The sequence below is a fragment of the Acomys russatus genome, chromosome 32 (genome assembly GCF_903995435.1).
Source record: "Acomys russatus chromosome 32, mAcoRus1.1, whole genome shotgun sequence".
NCBI lineage: Eukaryota > Metazoa > Chordata > Mammalia > Rodentia > Muridae > Acomys > Acomys russatus.
In genome coordinates, this window is record NC_067168.1 from 45,756,291 (window position 1) to 45,775,329 (window position 19,039).

Genomic DNA, 19,039 nt, shown 5'->3' on the forward strand with positions numbered 1-19,039 from the left:
TAGCCTGTGTCTCTGCACATCACCAGCCAGGGCCCTGCCTCTGCTCTTCCTCACTCTTGCCAAAGACACATTCTTTTTATTCACCAAGGAGCCAGTAGTTGCCTCTCTCTTCTCTACTGTGTATCATTCTGTTTATTAATCTCTGTTCTCAGTTTTAAAAATTTCCTCCCGTCCCTCCTTCCCTCTAATTCTTTCATCTTGAAACAGTCTTTCTGCCTGCCATGAATTCATGATGACCCTCCTCCCTCCCCCTCTCCTAAGGGCTGACTTTATAAGAGTGCACCACCATGCTCAGCTGGCTTTTTAAAGTCTCTTCAAATGGCAAAAGCATTGGCTTTTACGGCCTCCCTTTTATCTTGTGTGTGCATCAAGAACTATATGTTTCTAACTATTGCTTTGGCAATGTTTGCATCTATACATTTTGGCCTGTGACATTTTTGTTACTGTTCATACATGAACCTTTCAAGCTTTTATTATAATTTCTTCTTTGATTTATGATTTAGAAGTTTTTCTTTAAATATAGAACTTTTCTTTTTTACTTTAATATAAAGAGAATGGTGCTATATGATTCCATGTTCTTAAAATCTGTTGACATTTTTATGGCCATTTTTAAATAAGAATTTTGGGGTTTGGAGAGATGGCTCAGAGGTTAAGAGCACTGGTTGTTCTTCCAGGGGTCCTGAGTTCAATTCCCAGCAACCACGTAATGGTTTACAAGTATCTATAATGTGATCCGATGCCCTCTTCTGGCCTGCAGGCATACATGCAGATAGAGCATTCATACATTTAATAAATACATCTTAAAAAATAAAATAAAATAAGAATTTTGTGTTCTCCTGAAAAGGTACTCATTGGTTGCAAAGGTTTCTGTTTGTCTGTCAGCTCACACTTAGTCCTTTGTGTTACTTAAATACTCTACTTTTTACTATTAATTTTGCAATTTGATTAACCAGTCATGGGGAAATGTAAAGAGATCAATTTGTCGGTTTTACTTTGTGTTCTTTCAACTTAGCTTTCTATATTTCTATTTGTTTATTTTATTTTTTCTGATTTTTACTAGTTCGTTGAGAATTTCATACAGTGTATTTTGAACATATCCACCACTTCTCAGCTGCTCCCAGCTCTACTTTCCTTTCTTACCCCTTTCCTTTGTGTACTCTTTTTAAAAAATATTTATTTATTATGTATACATTGTTTTGCCTGCATGTGTGCCTGCATGCCAGAAGAGGGCACCAGATCTCATTATAGATGGTTGTGAGCCACCATGTGGTTGCTGGGAATTGAACTCAGGATCTCAGGAAGAGCAGGTGGCGCCCTTAACCCCTGAGCTATCTCTCCAGCCCCTGTGTACTCTTTTTAAACACATTTATATGTTATTTTTAAAACCATCAAGTTGACTTTGTGCTGTTCCTTCCCCTGGAGCATGGTCAACCCAGCTGGGACCACACACCCTGAGAGAAAACTGACCTCTCAGCATCTATCAATTGCAGCTACTTAGTTAGGGGTTAGACCTAATGTTCACACCCTTCTCCTTATTCAGAATTTTGTCTGGCTTGATCTTGCACAAGTCTTGTGTTGCTTCAGACCACGGTGAATTTAGAGGTACAGCTGCCCTGTTGTGACCAGAAAACATTGTTTCCTTGATGTGGTCCACCGCCTTTGGCTCCTACAGTATTTCTGCCCTGTCTTCCTCAGTAATCCCCGAGCCTGGGCTCAGTGTCACATATGCAAAGCCACGTGTCAAGTGAGTTTTAGTTTAATTCGCCTATAGCCATCTTAATTTCTAAAAATGCTTTTGTTTCTAAGTCCAAGTTTAACCAAGTTTTTCTTGCCTTAGCATCTTCCTGCTTCATCTTTTTTCTCATACTTTTACCATCTGGAGCTCTGAATATTTTAGTCTCAGTTGAAAAACCATTTGGAGGTATCAACAAAGCATGAAGTTGTTTTGTTTATCCCTAACCTGCAGGTTCCAAGTGTGAGCTTTGCCTACTTATTAGTATATTTGGTTTTATCCCACCATCTTCTTATACTCTCTTGGGTGTGCCACTTCCTTCAGACAGTGACACACACACCCTCCCTGTCATCTGTGAGGTTGCATTTCAGGGCCTGCGGCTGTGCACGAAGCCTTAGTCAGCACAGAACCTGTGTTAGTTACTTTTTTTCACTGCTGTAACAAGACGCCCAACAAAAGGGAACTGAAGGAAGGAAAGGTTTATTTTGGTTGATGGTTTGAGGAAACACTGTAACCTGGTGGGGACCCAGGAGCAGGAGGTTTCTGGTTACATCGTACCTGCTATCTGAGTAGAAAGAGAGAGAGAGAGATCAAGGCTGAGACTCACACAGCATCGCCTGGGCGCAGACAGCTTTGGGCAGTCCTCACTTTCCAGTTCTGCCGCCCAAAAGCTCCAGATGCCAGATATGGACCTGCAGGATGCAATGTTTGTCCTGCTGGTCTCAGATGCCAGATGTGGACCTGCAGGATGAAGTGTTTGCATTGCTGGGCTCTGGCTTGGTGTTCTCCTGTGGCTCTCTTGGTTCCTCCTTTTGAGTGGGAGTGTTTGCTCTGAGCCATTGTGTATTCAAAGCCTTTAACTTGCACTTTGATTTTATGCATCATGGTGGAGAGCCTTCTTGGGTCTCAGAAGGGACTTTGGACACTATTGGGACTGTTCAGACAATGTTGTGAGATAGCTAGGAGCCTTTGAAGAGCAGGAAAGTGATATGTTTGGGTGCCAGTTTGTGATGGTTTAACTCTCACTGGCAGTTTGCCTGGATTGGAGATCATCTAAACACACCCAAAGGTGTGTAAGAGTGGGCATGTCTGTGAGAGTGTTTACAGAAAGGTCTAACTGAGGCAGGATGACCCACCATGAGTGTGGGCAGCACCATCTCATGGCCTAGGGTCCTGGATGGAGTAAAAAGGGGAAAGTGAGCTGAGAGCCAGTGTCCATCTGTCTTTAATTCTTGACTATGTGTGCAATGTGACTAATCATGCACTTGCCATGACTCCTCTGCCCAGCAGACTGTATCTCCTCAAACTGTGAGCCAAAATGAACTACCTCCCCCACCTTTAAAAAAAAATCATATGTCCTCATAATAGTAATGAGAAAATGGATCCACCTGTATACATTGTGTTTCCCGTGCTCCCTGGCGTGTGGTCACACAGCAGAGGCAATCTGTCCTCACTCCTCTTTTACAGCACTCCTCTTGTACGTTAGGGCACTGTGAGGGTGACGTGAGCACAAGCACTGGGGCTCTGCGGCAGCTGATCTGAGAGAACTGAGACAGCTCAGGAGTGACTCATGAGGATTGTAGAGACTCTGGACAAAGACATGATTCATGCCTCAGGTGGGATGGAGTGGGACGGCGCAAGACTTCATCATGCCACTTAGAATGGTATGCAGTTCAGAGTTATGAATTGTTTGTTTCTGGAATTTTCCGTTTTAATGCCTTCCGAGCATTGGTTGACCACAGGTAACTGCAGCATGAGGCGAAGCCTGAGGTAAGAAGAGCCAGGCTTTTTGGTCCCCCGGCTCCCTTTTGTGTTGCTCTACCTGCTCCTCCAGGTCCCATGTCTTCCTTCGTTACCCAGAAGCTCTATATGCCCTTTCTAGTCCCTGGCATTCATTATGCAGTGACTTCAGCGTCCACACTAGACCTGAAGCATCTAATCTGGACCACACTCATGTCTGTCTTCAGCCCATCAAGGAGAGTTTAACCATGACTGGCCTTCTATTCAATTTGTATGAAAATGTTTCCAATTTCAGAGCAAAGTCAAACCCTCCATGTGTATATAAGACTTCTATTTTTTTTTTCACGGTATATTACTTACTGGTAATGTTATTCCACCGCCTTCAAACTTGCACTGTGCACTTCCTTTGGTCTGGAGCTCACCCATCAGCCGCCATCTCCTTTGTATTGCAATTTGTCTAGCAGATGCTGTAACCTCTTTGTGTCTTTGATGTTCTGAGTCTCTGCAGGGCGCGAGAGGTAATGGCCTTGCCTTGGCTCCTCCACTCAGGGTTCTCACAGCTGCTGAGGTGTGTGTGTGTAAGTGTGTGTGTGTGTGTGTGTGTGTGTGTGTGTGTGTGTGTGTGACGTCTAATCAGTGACCTGGAGCTTCTCAGCTTGTCTCTTGGCTCTCTTTTTAAAGATAGCTTCTCCATTTTTTCCCCGTCACCTCCCGCAACTCTGTCTGACACATCTAGGAACTTCTTCCTGTATCACCTATGACCTTTAACCTCTCTTTCACAGTTCACTTCCTTGTTTCATGCTACATATTTTGGCCTCTTCATTTGTTTTTCCTCTTGTAGAGCTCATGGTGTTCACAGATATACCCTTTTATGTCGATGAATGACAAGTCTGTATTTCTATTTTTATTTTTTTGAGTCAGGATTCCATGTAGCCTACACTACCTGTGTGTGGCTTACAGGTGTGTGCTGCCGTAAGCAACTGGCTTCTATTTCATTCTCTCTTCTTTCTTTAATTATGTATCTTTGTGTGTACCCATGTGCGTGCATGTATTCAAATGGCAAACTGCAGGAGTCTGTCTCCTTCCATGACTTGGGTCCTGAAGATCAAACTCAGCTCATCAGGGTTGGTGCCAAGCAAACCTGCCCACTGAGCTATCTTGCCCACCCAAACCTATATTTCTAGACCAGACTTCTCTCTTGGTTCCCTTCAGTACCTTGCCCAATGTCTCCTCTAGTTGTGCAAGTTTTTTTAAAAAACCATATTCTTGATTTCTGACTTTTCTCCCAAAACCTGCTCTACTTGTTGCTTTGGCCAAATATAAAAATTATTTTCTTTGTAAAATAATACATTTATTTATTCTTTGGGACTTCAGGAACACAGGCAATGATACCACGTTTCCCCTCCTTATTCCTAACTAGTATTTATATCTACAATGAAAATTTCAAGTATAAATTGTCATTATAATTACTTAGTTTGCATCTAGATTTCATGAAATATGCAGTAGAGAAAGTACAGCTATAGACCAGAGTTACACACATGCACACGCACACGTACATACACACACACGCACACGCACACCTTTAAGAGTTTTCTGGTAGTTGAATTGAATGTTACTTAATATTTAAGTTAATTATAATCCGATTAAAAGTCCAGCTCAGCAGTGTTAACTGCTTCCACACGGTCACCAGAAGCTGGTGGCGGCCATATCAGTTAGTGTTGGTGGGACTATGCCTGTGCAGTGTGCTGGTCATTATTTGAGTCTTTTTTATATATGAAGAACTTGTAGTACAAAAGCCTAATTATCTGCAGCCAAGTTAAAGGAAGAAATGAGGATTGATTTGCAGAACCTTCGGCGGCCTACTAATGGGCAGGAAAGCGTTTCTTCAGAAGCTGGTTTCCATGGATTTCTGCAGTTGGGGAATTGTGGGACAGAGAAGAGCCAGGCAGACCTGTGCTCCCATGTCTCCTTCTGCTCCTCCTTCCTTGTGGGGCCTGGCCTCGCATTTACTTCTTCTTGTGGAAGCCATTGCTGACTGAGTGTCAGCAGTGTGTTTCGTGGCCCCCAGTGGTTCCCTTTCGTGGACAGCGTGTCTCATTGGTCAGGTTCTCCTACATGGAGCTATCTTGGGGGCTACAGAGAACCTTGAAAAGCTAAAGGAACAAGTTCATACAAAAACAAACTCAGCAGGAGGCCAGAGGCACAGAACTGTAGGCCACTCTAGTGACTTTGTGCAGTGGGCATTGCTCCCCTTTGACAATTTAGGTCCATCGCTGAGACGTCAGGAGAGCAATGGGCTGGGGAAAAGTGACCCATCTTGTCTGGCACTCTGCTGAGAGTCGGTTGCCTCCTACCTCTGTGCTTAACTCCTGGCTCCCTTGAGTCTGGCACAGCTCTGGGTTTTTATTGAAGCGGTGTTGGGGGAGTTTGGAATCTGAAGACTGCAGCTGACTCTCTGGGTCAGCTTACTTATGTCACACTATGCAGTCTGGCCTTTAGGTTTTGAAAAAAAAAATGGTGATGAAAACTTGAAATACATAGCCAGAATATAAAACTATGGTCTCAGCTCTCTGCGAGCGTGGGGCCTCTTACAGGAGCAGCTGTTCTGCTAAGGTGATGCTGAGGGTCCCTGCAATCCTGTCAGTAGAATTCTGCCACATACTTTAATTACACTTGAATCGGTGAATTTTAATTAAAGTGTATGTCTCCAACACCCCCTGCGGTAGAAGATGCATCTCCAAGGTGTAGCGGGGTACGTGAAGCTGGCAGTGGGCCAAGCTGATGTCAAAGGTCTTTAGCCAGTCTCCCTCCGACCACATTCCCAAATTTAGATGTCTTCTTCTGTTGCCTGGAGTGAGTCTGCACTCCTTTTCTTATCTACCTAATAAGAATAAGCTATTACCGAGGCCGGAATCGCTCCCTCATGCTATCATGGACATTTTATTATGACCCAGCTTGAAGAGCCTGCCAGAGCACTTGCTGTATTGTTAACTTTTATTTTGGAAACATTTTGTTTTCTTAAATGAAAACTGGTCCAGTTCAAATACTTATATAGACTTCTAGTGTATTATAGACTTCTAGTGTATTATGGATTCAAAAGAAAGGAAAGGAAGAAAAATACAAGATGATGTTGTTTGGTTAATTCAAACCTTATGGCTCCTGGAGACCCATAGCCTAAAAAGAGATGGCATTTCAGAGATCTGTGGATTTTATAATGGGTGAACCAAAACTTACAAGTAGCTTACTCTGCCAACTCTGAGTGACACGGTTCATTGTGGAAATGATGGGATTCTAAGGTACCAACTCCACAACCAGACTTCTTTTTGCTGTAAAAATGAGTGTACAGTGGAACCCGGGAGATGCTCAGTCAGTAACGTGCTCTCACAGAGGGTGCCCCCCCTCTCCCATTATATGGTCAGAGGCTATCAAGTCTCATCCTGATAGCCTGCTTATTCTTTCTGAGTGCCCTCAGGCCTCCCCGCCAAGGGGAGGTGGTCAAATATAGGGCACCAGAGTTCATGTCAGAGTCAGTCCCCGCGTTGTCCATTTCTGATTGCTGTCTTTACATAGAAATTTTAAGGTAGGGGTCACAGGCACACGTTACTTACTAGCAGTATGGTGTGGAATACTTTCTTCAAGTCCGTGCCTTGCCTTTTCATTCTTTGAACAGTGAGTGACTTTGGAAGACCAAAAATTTTTTATGAATCATGTCATGCTCTCAATATCACGTTTATGGACATGTGTGTATTTTCCTCATAGTTATTAAGGCTTAAACCTTAATATCATTTTATATTCAACTATGCATGAATCTTTGTATAGGTATCTAAGTTAAATGTTTTTTAAAACTATTAAAAAAAAAAAAAAGAGTACTTGCAGCTCTTGCAGAGGACCTTAGTTCAGCTCCCAGCACCCACGTCAGGTGGCTCGTAGCTGCCAGTAACTCTAGTTCCAAGGGATTTGGGACTCTTCTGGCCAGCAAATGCAGGTAGGGAAAACAACTCCTCCTGTGTCTCCTCCTCCACCTTCCTCTGGGGAGGAATCAGTAACCTTCCTGCCACAGGGATGTCATGTAAAACCCTCCCACAACGTGGCTAACTGTCTCTCCCTCCTCTTGCTGCGGCCGTTGGAAATACAGGCTCTCAGGGTTGACTGAAAAGGTCTGAGGGAAGGCCACAGGTTGGGACCCATGCACTGCAATGCTGGGTCGTGTGGCCTGAATCTGGATCCCTCACTACCTCATCCTCATTTTACAGAGGGCCTCGCTGGAGTACCACAGGTGCTGTGAGCAGTCAACCTCATGCTCATTTTATGGAGGGGCTCGCTGGAGTACCACAGGTGATGTGACTAACCGACCTCGTTCTTTTCTCGTGTGTCTGGATGACTGCACCTCATCTACAGAGGAAGTATTCCAGGCTACATGCAGACATTCAAAAGCTGTCAAGTTACACCCATTTCTTAAAGGCCTGTCTCTGTAACCACCCCAACAGCTCCCAGCCCTGTTATTCCCCTCTGCACCCTACTGCTACCGTTAAATGGATGCGTCCCAGTTCAGGTCCCTGTTGACCTTTAGAGCCACCCTGGCTAGCTCCTGTGATGTGACCAATGATGTCCAGGGGAGCTGCTATGAGACTAGTTTGAAGTGGACGTTTCTGTAAACATGGGTTCTGGTCTCCGAGGCACTTAGCTGAAGCACCTGGAATCTGGTTTGGAATTTTAACTTAAAAAAAATTCCCACCTTGGAAATATGGAGTTTACGTTGTCATCTCTTTACCACAATCATCTATTTTTCTTTATTTGTATTGAAGAACATAACTGGACCCATTTTCTTTTCTGTCTATATATCAACAATGTTGAGTTCCAAGGTTTTATATCGAATTTTAGGGGCTTTTAAGGCACTTTGACTTCAGTCAGTGTTACTTGGCATGGAAAGGTTGGCACTGTCATAGTAACAGGCCTTGGACAGGACTTGGTGACCCATTGGAAGAATTATTTTTCATAGGCTGCTCTCAAATCGATCAGTCCACACACAAATGCCATGAGACACAAGCAACCAAGTGATGGCTGAGGCTGGAGGGGCTCCTGGGCTGCGGGTACGGTCGCATGGCTTTACTTAAGTTCTGAGGCTCTGACCCAGCCACACTTGCACCATTTGTCCTGAGAAACAAAGCTCTGAGACCCTAGGCCCACTATACAGAACCCCACCACAAACTAGTTACCAGTTTCAGAAGGGACAGATGAGAAAAATATCCTAGAGCAAATTTGTTCTAGCTTTAAACAATTTATTTAATTTAAATTGTTTAATTTCATGCAATATGGGGAAACGTTCCTGGAGTCACTGAAGGATTCTGCAACATGCAGATCAAAATATGTGATCCCGAGACTTCTGAAGAATATGCAAGAACACAGAGGGTGTGGGTATCTTCAAACATCTTTAAAAAAACAAAAACAAAAACAAAAAAAAAACCCAAACAAACAAAGTACGGGTCACAAGGATCAGTAGGATCAGACAGGGCGATCCTGTCTCTGCCTGCTCTGGGCAAAGCTTCGTTCTCTGGTCATCCTGTGGACTCCCTTTCACCTCTTTTCCTGCTCCGCCTTCCCCTCTTCCCATCCCCTGTAGGTCCTGGGCTGGTCAGCCGTCCTCAGCTGTTTGGATGTAGTCGGTTCACAGTAGACTTTACTGAAACACAGGGAAAGGTGCTTCCTGAATGCAGCGATTCAAGTGTTATTTTCACCCAAAACCAGCTTCTAGGTTAAGAGGCAGAAGTAGCCATCACAAGTCTACCCTTGACACATACACATGCATGCATCTCTTTAATCCGTGTTAATCTCCAAATAAAGACAAAACCGGGGTCATTCGTGTACCCAACGTCACAAAGCACGAATGTTCAGACAGATGGGAACCCGTTCCTCCTGTAGAAAATGATACACAGTCCTGTGCTTAAATACTCTGCTATAAAATTAATGTGCAGTTAAGATTTATTTTTATGTATTTGACTGGTTTGCCTGCATACATGTGTTATGTGTAAATGTACCGTGCATGTGTCTGGTGCCCTCAAAGGCCAGAAGGGAGGTACTGGGTCCTCTAGAATTACAGTTACGGCTGCCATATGTGTGCTGGGAACTAAACCCAGTCCCTCTCGAAGGGCAGCGAGTGCTCTTAACCACTGAGCTGACTCTCCAGCCCCTAAAATCAATATACTTTATGTGATGGTCTTTTGCCAAGGAATCTTGTCTGAGCTGTCCTGGGCACTGCCTCCCCTTGTCTGCTCCATGTGCCAGCCTTGTACATCCTTAGGGCACCAGCCCATTCTTTGGGGGCTGTCTAATGGTTCTTTATTACAGCCCTCCTAGACTCCACTCTAAAAACAAAGGTTTGACAAGGACAGAACTCATGAGATACTAGGCCTCAGTTCTAAACTCTGTGACTGTAGGAATCCCTGAAGTTCCCATGTTAAAAACCCAAACTCTCTTGGGGCTAGAGAGCCGGCTTGGCATTTAAGAGCATGGCTGCTCTTTCAGAGGACCCAAGTTCAGCACCAACATGGCTGCACACAACCGACTGTCACCATGCTGGTCTGAATGAGAATGACCCCCATAGCCTCATGCATTTGAATGCTTAGTCACTAGGAGTGGAACTGTTCGAAAGGATTGTAAGGCTTAGGAGGTGTGACTTTGTTGGAGGAAGTGTGTCACTTGTGGTGGGCTTTGAAGATGCAGAATCCCATGGCAGGCCCAGTGTCTGTCTGTCTGTCTGTCTGTCTGTCTGTCTGTCTGTCTCTCTCTGCCTGTGGATCAGGATGTAGCTCTCAGCTACTGCTCCAGTACCTGCCTGCATGCCGCCACGTTCCCTGCCATGATGATAATGGACCAAATCTCTGAATCTGTAAGCCAGCACCCAATTAAGTACTTTCCTTGTCTCTTTGTAGCAATAGAACAGTGACTCAGATAGTAACTCTAGTCCCAGGGCATCCAGCGTCTCTTTAGCCACTGCACACCTGTGGTGCACAGACGTTCATGCAGGCAAAACATCCATACACAATACAAATAAATAAAGTCTTTAAAAAAATCCAAGTACTGCAAGCTGTTGTTGGCCTGTAATTGACGTCTTTAGATATAAATGGATGCTTCTGAGTTAGTCATTTGTTTCTTCTTGAAGGTGCATACTCTTTTCTTGTCTGCTATTGGGTGTCTTACTTCTTCTGTTTGAGGAACAAATGGGATTGTGAATTTTAGCTGTGTTTGATGGCAGATTCAGAATTAGAGATGTCTGACTTAGGTTTTACTGTGTTTCTAATGATGTTTTGTTCTTTAGCCTAATTATGTGGTCTCATTCCAAGTATAGCTAGATATAAGCTCTTAAGTGGATACATATTTTATTACAGGCAGAAGAAATGGACCAGGCCTTTCTATAGTCAAGAGAGCAAAGACCTTCTCTATCCAGTTGAAAGGAAAAGGGACGTGTCTGGCCCCCTGCAGTACTGTGTACTTTTTCAAGTGTTCCTTGGTGGCTTTCTGTCCATGGGCTCGATATGAGTGCACATCAAGGACAGGAAGCAGACGGGAAACTTGAAGAGGCTCCATGGGTCTCTGCAGTACTCAGAGAGTGGGGAGACAGAGGTGGGGGCTGCAGACATAGCTCTATTATCAAATAGCACAGAGATAGGCTGTGCTTTCATATGGACACTGGGGCAGTTGTTTTTCCTCTAAGAGCAGTCATTACCAATAAAGCAAGAAAAATGACGCTAAGATTTTTTGTTAGTAATGTGTTTCTATTTGTAAATATGTAAATGTTTGATTTGTACACCATTTTATATACCGACATGCACAAAGTCATGTAAAAAAAAATACCTCATTTAAGGAGTTTTAAGTGAATAAAGCTTAGTAAGCCCTATGTGGCACTGGAGAGATGATGGCTCAGTGGGCAGAGTGTTTGCTTCTTATGCATGAGGACCCAAGTTTGAATCCCAGGAGCCCACATAAGAGCCGGGTGCAGTAGCACACATCTGTAACCCTAGTGCTCTGTCTGCCCATGCAGAGAGCCAGGAGCCAGGAACAGGAGACTTTCTGGGAGATCTTGGGCCAGCCAGCTTTCTGTCAGAAGCAAAAAGTGTCAGAGATACTCAGTTTTGAACAAGGTGGCAAGGACCGTCCCTCAAGATTGTCTTCTGACCTTCATGCACACACTGGCACATGCTTACCTCTCCTGACCTCTTAGATGCGTGCACACACGTGCACGCACACACACACACACACACACACACACACACACACACACACACACACACACCATATACTCCTTCCCCCCATACCCATTCACAAGGGAGAGTTTTTAAAAAAGAGACATGGAAGAATTAACTTACACCAAATGACAATAAAATCCAGAGAGTAAAAAAAATTAGGAAAATAATACATGAACAAGGTGAAAAGTTTAGCAAACAAGCCAAAGCCATAAACTGTTCTATCTCGGAGCTGAAGGACACAGTGACAGAACTTAAAATTTAGTAGTGGGCTTCAATTAGCAGACTTGATAAAAAACCAAACAAATAAATATTAAAATTATCCAGGCAGAGGAGGTGAAAGTGAAAGAAAGAAGCCTAAAGGAGTTTCTAATGCTGTAACAGTGGGTGAGCCGCTTCCAGCTCTGACAAGCATGTAAAAAAATAACTAGTTCTAATAATGTTATTGAACATGAAGCAAAGAGTAGTTTAAATTGCAAGGGAGGGCTGGAGAGATGGCTCAGCCGTTAAAGGCTAGGCTCACAACCAAAACTATAAATTACCAGGTCCTGGGCTGAGTCCTGGGTTGGATGGAAAGGAGACTGTGAGCTGAACACCAGCGTTCATCTCTCAGCTTTCTGGCTGTGGATACAGTGTGACGTGAGCTGAACACCAGCATTCATTGCTCAGCTTTCTGGCTGTGGACACAATGTGGCCAGCTGTTGCCATTCAGCCTCCACCGTGATGGACTGACTGTGCCTTAGAACTGTGAGCCAATATGAAGCCATGCCTCCTTTGGTTGCTTCTCTGGGGATTTCATCCCAGCAGCAGGGAAAGCACCTCCGGCAGTGTCTGCCTTGCCTTCTAGCATAAGCCCTTGTCACGTGACTGGCTTTGATCAACACTGGTCAAGGTTTTAGAAGCTGTATTTGTAAGGTGTTGGTTTTGTTGTGTTACTTTGTTACGCTGTCTCTGTTTGCTTTGGGTATTTGATGAAACCTGTTCCCTTTATACAAGGGGAGGCTTATCTACTCTTTGTCCTGTTTATGGAGGACTGGTGCCCACTCTTTTCCCTCTGTGTGAAATAATCTGTCAGTGAAGGTACCCAGTCCTCTGTTTTCCTTCCTGGAAAAGTCTTGTTGTTACTACGGATTCAGTCTCCTTATTAGTTATTTGTCAACTCAGGTTTTTAATTTTTCCTGGGTCAGTTTTGGAAATGGCATCCTAGGAGTTTTTCAATATTAGCTAGGCCATCTGTTATCTAAGACATTTGTTGATGTTTTAATTGTTCATAGTATTCCTCTTTAATCCCTTCTGTTTCTCTAAGGTCTATTGATGTCTTTTTTTTTTTTTCCAAGACAGGGTTTCTCTGTGTAGCCTTGGCTGTCCTGGACTCGCTTTGTAGACCAGGCTGGCCTTGAACTCATAGGGATCTACCTGCCTCTGCCTCCCGAGTGCTGGGATTAAAGGCGTGCGCCACCATGCCCGGCTGATGTCTATTTTTTTTTTTACACCTTAATTTTTTACACCTTAATGATTCAAACTTTCTTCTTCATGGTTGGTGTCACTAATGGTCCATTTTGGTTCTGTTGTCAAAGAACGAACTTTAGGTTTTGTGGACTTCTCTCTCCTTTTTGTGTTAGTTTCTTAAAGAAGAAAGTTTACAGTTTCAGAGGGAGAGTCCATCATGCTAGGGAGGTGTGCCAACAGGAACAAACACCACGGAGCAGAGAGGGTGAGGGTCCTGAGGTTATATACTTTAAAAGCTCGCCCCCCCTCCCAGTGACATACTTCTTCCAGCAAGGCCACACCTCCTAAACTTCCCCAAACAATGCCATGAGCATTCAAATGTTTATGGATGCCATTTTTCTGATTCAAACCACCATAGTTTTCTTTATTTCTGCCTTTGTCTTGCTAGTTCTCTCTTTCTGCTTAGTGGGAAGATTGAGTTTTTTTTCTAGTTCAGCAAAGTGAAGGAATATTTTTGTGGAAGTCTTTAGTTCTTTGACTACACTTCTAAAAACAGATTCCCCCCTTCTCCAGTCTTGTATCCTTCCTTCCCTCCCCTGTGCTTTGTGAGGTGGAATTGATCAAAATAAACAAAACCAGAATGTTGTACAGTGATAAGAGTGTGCCAGCCTCTCAGGCAGGAGTGGAGCAGGCCCCACCCAGCCTCTCACTCTCTCACTCAATGGCCACATCAGAGTCCCCAGGAGAGGCTCCCAAATCCAGCTTGCATGAGGCTCAGCCCTGGGCCACTCTCACCATCCTGTCTGCTCTGGCTGCTTAGCATGGGCACGTTTTAGAGGAAGAGCCAGTCTGTGTCAGGGAGCAGATGCAGTGAGGTCCAGTGGTCCACCACGCCAGGCAGCACGGGCTTCAAACACAGTGAAACCGGTCTCTAACCGTCTGTGAGCTTTTATTTCTTTCCGGGCCAAATTCTCCCAGCCCTCCTTCTCTCTCCCCCCCGCCCCCCCCTCTGCAAGGTAAGTCACTTTAGTGAGAAAGGCCTAGCTTCTCAGTCCCTTTGAGGGAACAATATCTTTATATTCTTATTTTTATTTTTTATTTATTATTATGTATACAGCGCTCTGCCTACATGTATACCCACAGGCCAGAAGAGGGCGTCAGATCTCATTACAGATGTTTTGTGAGACACCATGTGGTTGCTGGGAATTGAACTCAGGACCTTTGGAAGAGCAGGCAGTGCTCTTAACCTCTGAGCCATCTCTCCAGCCCAATATCTTTATATTCTGCTTCACTTCTAGTCAGTGAGGAGGTGCCAGAGCATTTACCTCATGTTTTCTTTCCATACAAGGCACATCGCAGACACACACACACCACACACACCACACACACACACACACTTATAAACACATACAGATGCACACACAAGCATCCACACATACTCACACACTCATAAACCCACCCAGTCAAACACATTCACACACATACAGCTACATTCACCCATACACACATACAGATGCGCACACACATGCACACACTCACACATACAGTCACACATACAGATCTACACACACATACACACACATACACACAGTGACATATACATACAGATGCGCACACACATACACACACTCACACATACACACACATACAGATATACACACACACAACACACATACCGATACACACACACACACACACACACACACACACACACACACATACACACAGTGACATATACATACAGATGCGCACACACATGCACACACTCACACATACACACACATACAGATACACACACACACACACACACACACTAAAGCAAGAACCCCACAAAAGTTTGGGCTGGTAAAGACTTAAAGACTTCACTCAGGCATCTGTCCTTGGTTCTGGTCTGGTCCTGCCCAGAATGTCAGTCCTGCAAACACTGACCTTTCCCGGTGACCTTTCCTGGTGACCATCCCACTGCACATGTTTCCAGTGCCCCTGCAGTGTCTGAGGTTATCTTCACTCCCAAGGTCTCTGTTGACCAGTTTCCTAAGGAAGCACCACCTTTGCTTTGCTCTTGTCTTTCCCCTTAAAGCTGTAGGCCACCAGCGCTGGTTCACAATGTGCTGGGTTTCAAAGCCAGGGCCTTGTGCGTGTCGGCATAGCCCTCTGCCAACTGGGCTCCAGCCCCAGCACCCATTGGCTTTGATTTTGAAGTCATTAGCGTATGGTGATGTTTTTGTGTCTGTAGGTACCCTCAGAGGCCGCAGGAAGGAGATCTGGAGTTACGGAAACTTGTGAGCCCCTTGTGTTGGGAACCAAGTGCCGATGCTCTGCAAGGGCAGTACGGCTTTTAACCGCTGAGCCTCTGCCCAGCCCTGACAAAGCACTGCTGAAGGTCACGTGACTTCTGATAGTTTTATTCACAAAGCACATCAGCTCAAGGGTCCTGTGGAGGCTACCAGAGGGTATTGGCAGAGCTTTCACTTGGTGCAGCCTCCCAGTTAGCCCTGAAAAGGCAGGCGCTGCTCAGGAAACGGCCCAACGGTCACACGGCCACGGTCAACTGAACTGAGCTCAACCTGCTGCCTTGGCTGCAGACTTCTGAGAGCTGATTATCTCATAAGCCTGTGGAGTCCCACGAGGACGGCAGAGCGTGACACTTAGCTCCTCTGTGACAAGCTGCTCGTGGGAACAATAACTCAGCAAACACGCTTTTGGGAGGTGGCACTATATAAATGCTGAGGTGGTATTCATTTTCTCATTACTGAATTTTAGGATGTCTTTAGGATGCATCTCGGTTGGGTATCAGCCAGAGGAAGCAGGTGGTAGCAGCCCTGATGGGGCCGGGAATGCCTGCACCTCCTGTGTATCTGGGCATGCACCTCTCCTCCCAGGTGTCAGGTGTCTCTTCTCATCTTCCAAGGTAGGGTGCCACCTCAGTGCCCTGTGATTCATGATTGGAAAGGCATCTTTCCTCAGTCCGATGGTGCTAACTGATTTATTGCTTATGGAACTAATTATGCTTGTTATGGAAAGGGACAAGCTTGCACTATTTTTCAGGAAGTGCTCTCTGTACTCTGGGCCATTTAGAGCCATGTAGCCCTCTTGAGTCTTAGTCAGTCCTTTGTAGATATGGTCAGATCCTTGTTGCTGTATCTGGCCAGCTGGGCATCTTAGAATCTCATCATCATCATCAGTGATGCCACGGGGACAGGACTGTCTCCATCAGGGAAAGCCCACCATAGGGCCCTAGGGGTGTGTGTGTGTGTGTGTGTGTGTGTGTGTGTGTGTACTGTGTCTGTGTGCATCCATGTGCAAATGTGTATACCTATGCATACACGTGGGGAAATTAACGGAGGACTTTCGTTGAGTGTCCTGCTGTGTCATTTTCCAGACTCTTCCTTCAGAGAACCTAGAGAAGGCTGGAAGTCAGCAAACACAGGAATCCTCCTGTCTCTGCCCCCATGGTGCTGAGGTTACACGGGCATGTGTGGTTATGCCCAGCTCACACCACCCCAGACTAATTTCTAGTTTATGTGACTGATTTGCCCACATGTATGTCTGTGCACCCTGTGTGTGCTGGGTTCCCACAGAGGCCAGAGAGGGCATCAGATCCACTAGAACTGGAGTTATATTTGATTGTGAGCCATCATGTGGGTTCTGGGACCTGAGCTTGGGTTCTCTGCAAGGGCAGCCAGTGCTCTTAGCCGCTGAGGCAGTTCTCCAGCACCTGCCTGGCTTTTTATGTAGCATCTGTGGATTTGAACTCAGGTCTTCATTCTTGGCCACCCAGTGCTCTTTCCCACTGAGCCATCTCCATTTCCTTTAAAGGGTGTTTAAAGGAAGATGTTCACCCACATTTCTGCTGCACCCACTGTAGGGCTCCTCTTGCTTGTGGGTACACTGGAGGTGGTGGCTAGTCACGCTCCTCCCTGGGCGAGACTGTCAGCTTTGGCTTCTCCTGACTGGCAGGTCACCCTCCTACCTCAGTGTCACTCGGGTAGAGCAGGTGGGTGGTTTGTTTTCTTGTTGCATTGTTGGAGGGAACTGTTCTAACGCTTAGCATTTCTGTGCTAATTTGTGGTGAAATCTTGAGATTAGTTTGTATTATGCCATCACGTGGTTTTAAATCATTTAACAAGAGACGTGAGGACAAAAGCCACTCTGTTTTCTCTGTTTCTTGTTTATTACTTGGAAATGAAAGAACACATAACTTTAAAAATATAGCAACCAGGTAGCGGAGTAGTAGTGTGTGACTGTAATTCCAGCAATAAGGAGTCTGAAGCCAGAGGATTGCTGTGAGTTCAAGACCAGTCTGGGCTACAAAGTGAGTTGAAGGTCAGCCAGACTTTGCTTTAAAAACAAACAGCCGTCTGTAGCTCCAGTTCCAGGTCCTAGCACCCCCACAACAAATAGCCCCTGCACACACATACACACGCACACATGTGCACACACATGGGCTGCTCACAGCCGTCTGTAGCTCCAGTTCCAGGTCCTAGCACCCCCACAACAAATAGCCCCTGCACACACATACACACGCACACACGTGCACACACATGGGCTGCTCACAGCCGTCTGTAGCTCCAGTTCCAGGTCCTAGCACCCCCACAACAAATAGCCCCTGCACACACATACACATGCACACACGTGCACACACACGGGCTGCTCACAGCCACCTGTAGCTCCAGTTCCAGGTCTTAGCACCCCCACAACAAATAGCCCCTGCACACACATACACATGCACACACGTGCACACACACGGGCTGCTCACAGCCATCTGTAGCTCCAGTTCCAGGTCCTAGCACCCCCACAACAAATAGCCCCTGCACACACATACACACACACACACGTGCACACACACGGGCTGCTCACAGCCACCTGTAGCTCCAGTTCCAGGTCTTAGCACCCCCACAACAAATAGCCCCTGCACACACATACACACGCACACACGTGCACACACACGGGCTGCTCACAGCCATCTGTAGCTCCAGTTCCAGGTCCTAGCACCCCCACAACAAATAGCCCCTGCACACACATACACACACACACACGTGCACACACACGGGCTGCTCACAGCCGTCTGTAGCTCCAGTTCCAGGTCCTAGCATCCCCACAACAAATAGCCCCTGCACACACATACACACGCACACACGTGCACACACACACGGGCTGCTCACAGCCGTCTGTAGCTCCAGTTCCAGGTCCTAGCACCCCCACAACAAATAGCCCCTTCTGGCCTCTGAAGGCAGCTGCACAACATGGGATGCACACACATGCATATGCACATACACACACATGTGCAGCGTGTGCTTGTAATGGGACCTGCTGTTCCTAGTTTGCACACATTAAAGAAGAACAAAGGACTCAGAACCTTCCAGGTTAAAGGCCAAGGTCCACGTTGCCCTCTGCTTGTTAGAGAAGATGTACGTGGGCAGAGCCAGGGCCCTGAGGCAGAGAGACAGGCAGGCAGTGTGTCACTCCTTAGACAGAGGGTGCGCGAGTGCAAGCCTTGCTTTCTCATGTGTGAGTGGGTAATGACTGCCCGTAGGATGCTGTGGATATTATAACTTAATATATATGCATGAAATACTACAGCTATGACAATTGTTCAATGGAAACATTATTAAGGACATTTATTTATTATAATCCCAGTGTCATTTTTTAAATTAAAATCCCTAATTATAATTCTTTAGAAGTTTCAGATAATTTATTATAACACATGTATATTAGTTTTGTTTTGGTTGGGCTTTGTGTTGCTTCATTTATTTATTTCTTCATTCATTCATTCATTCATTCATTCATTCATTCATTTTTGAGATGGGTTTTCATGTACCTTAGGTTGGCCTTGAATTCCTTACATAACTGAGACCAAAAACAGAAGAAAAAAAAA

At 45.4% G+C, this 19,039-nt stretch overlaps 1 protein-coding gene across 2 annotated transcripts in view; it reads left to right on the top strand.

Annotated features, from left to right (window-relative positions):
* Myrip (myosin VIIA and Rab interacting protein) overlaps positions 1-19,039 on the top strand; it is a 171,478-nt gene that overhangs the window by 12,407 nt on the left and 140,032 nt on the right. The gene's annotated exons all lie outside the window — the stretch shown is intronic.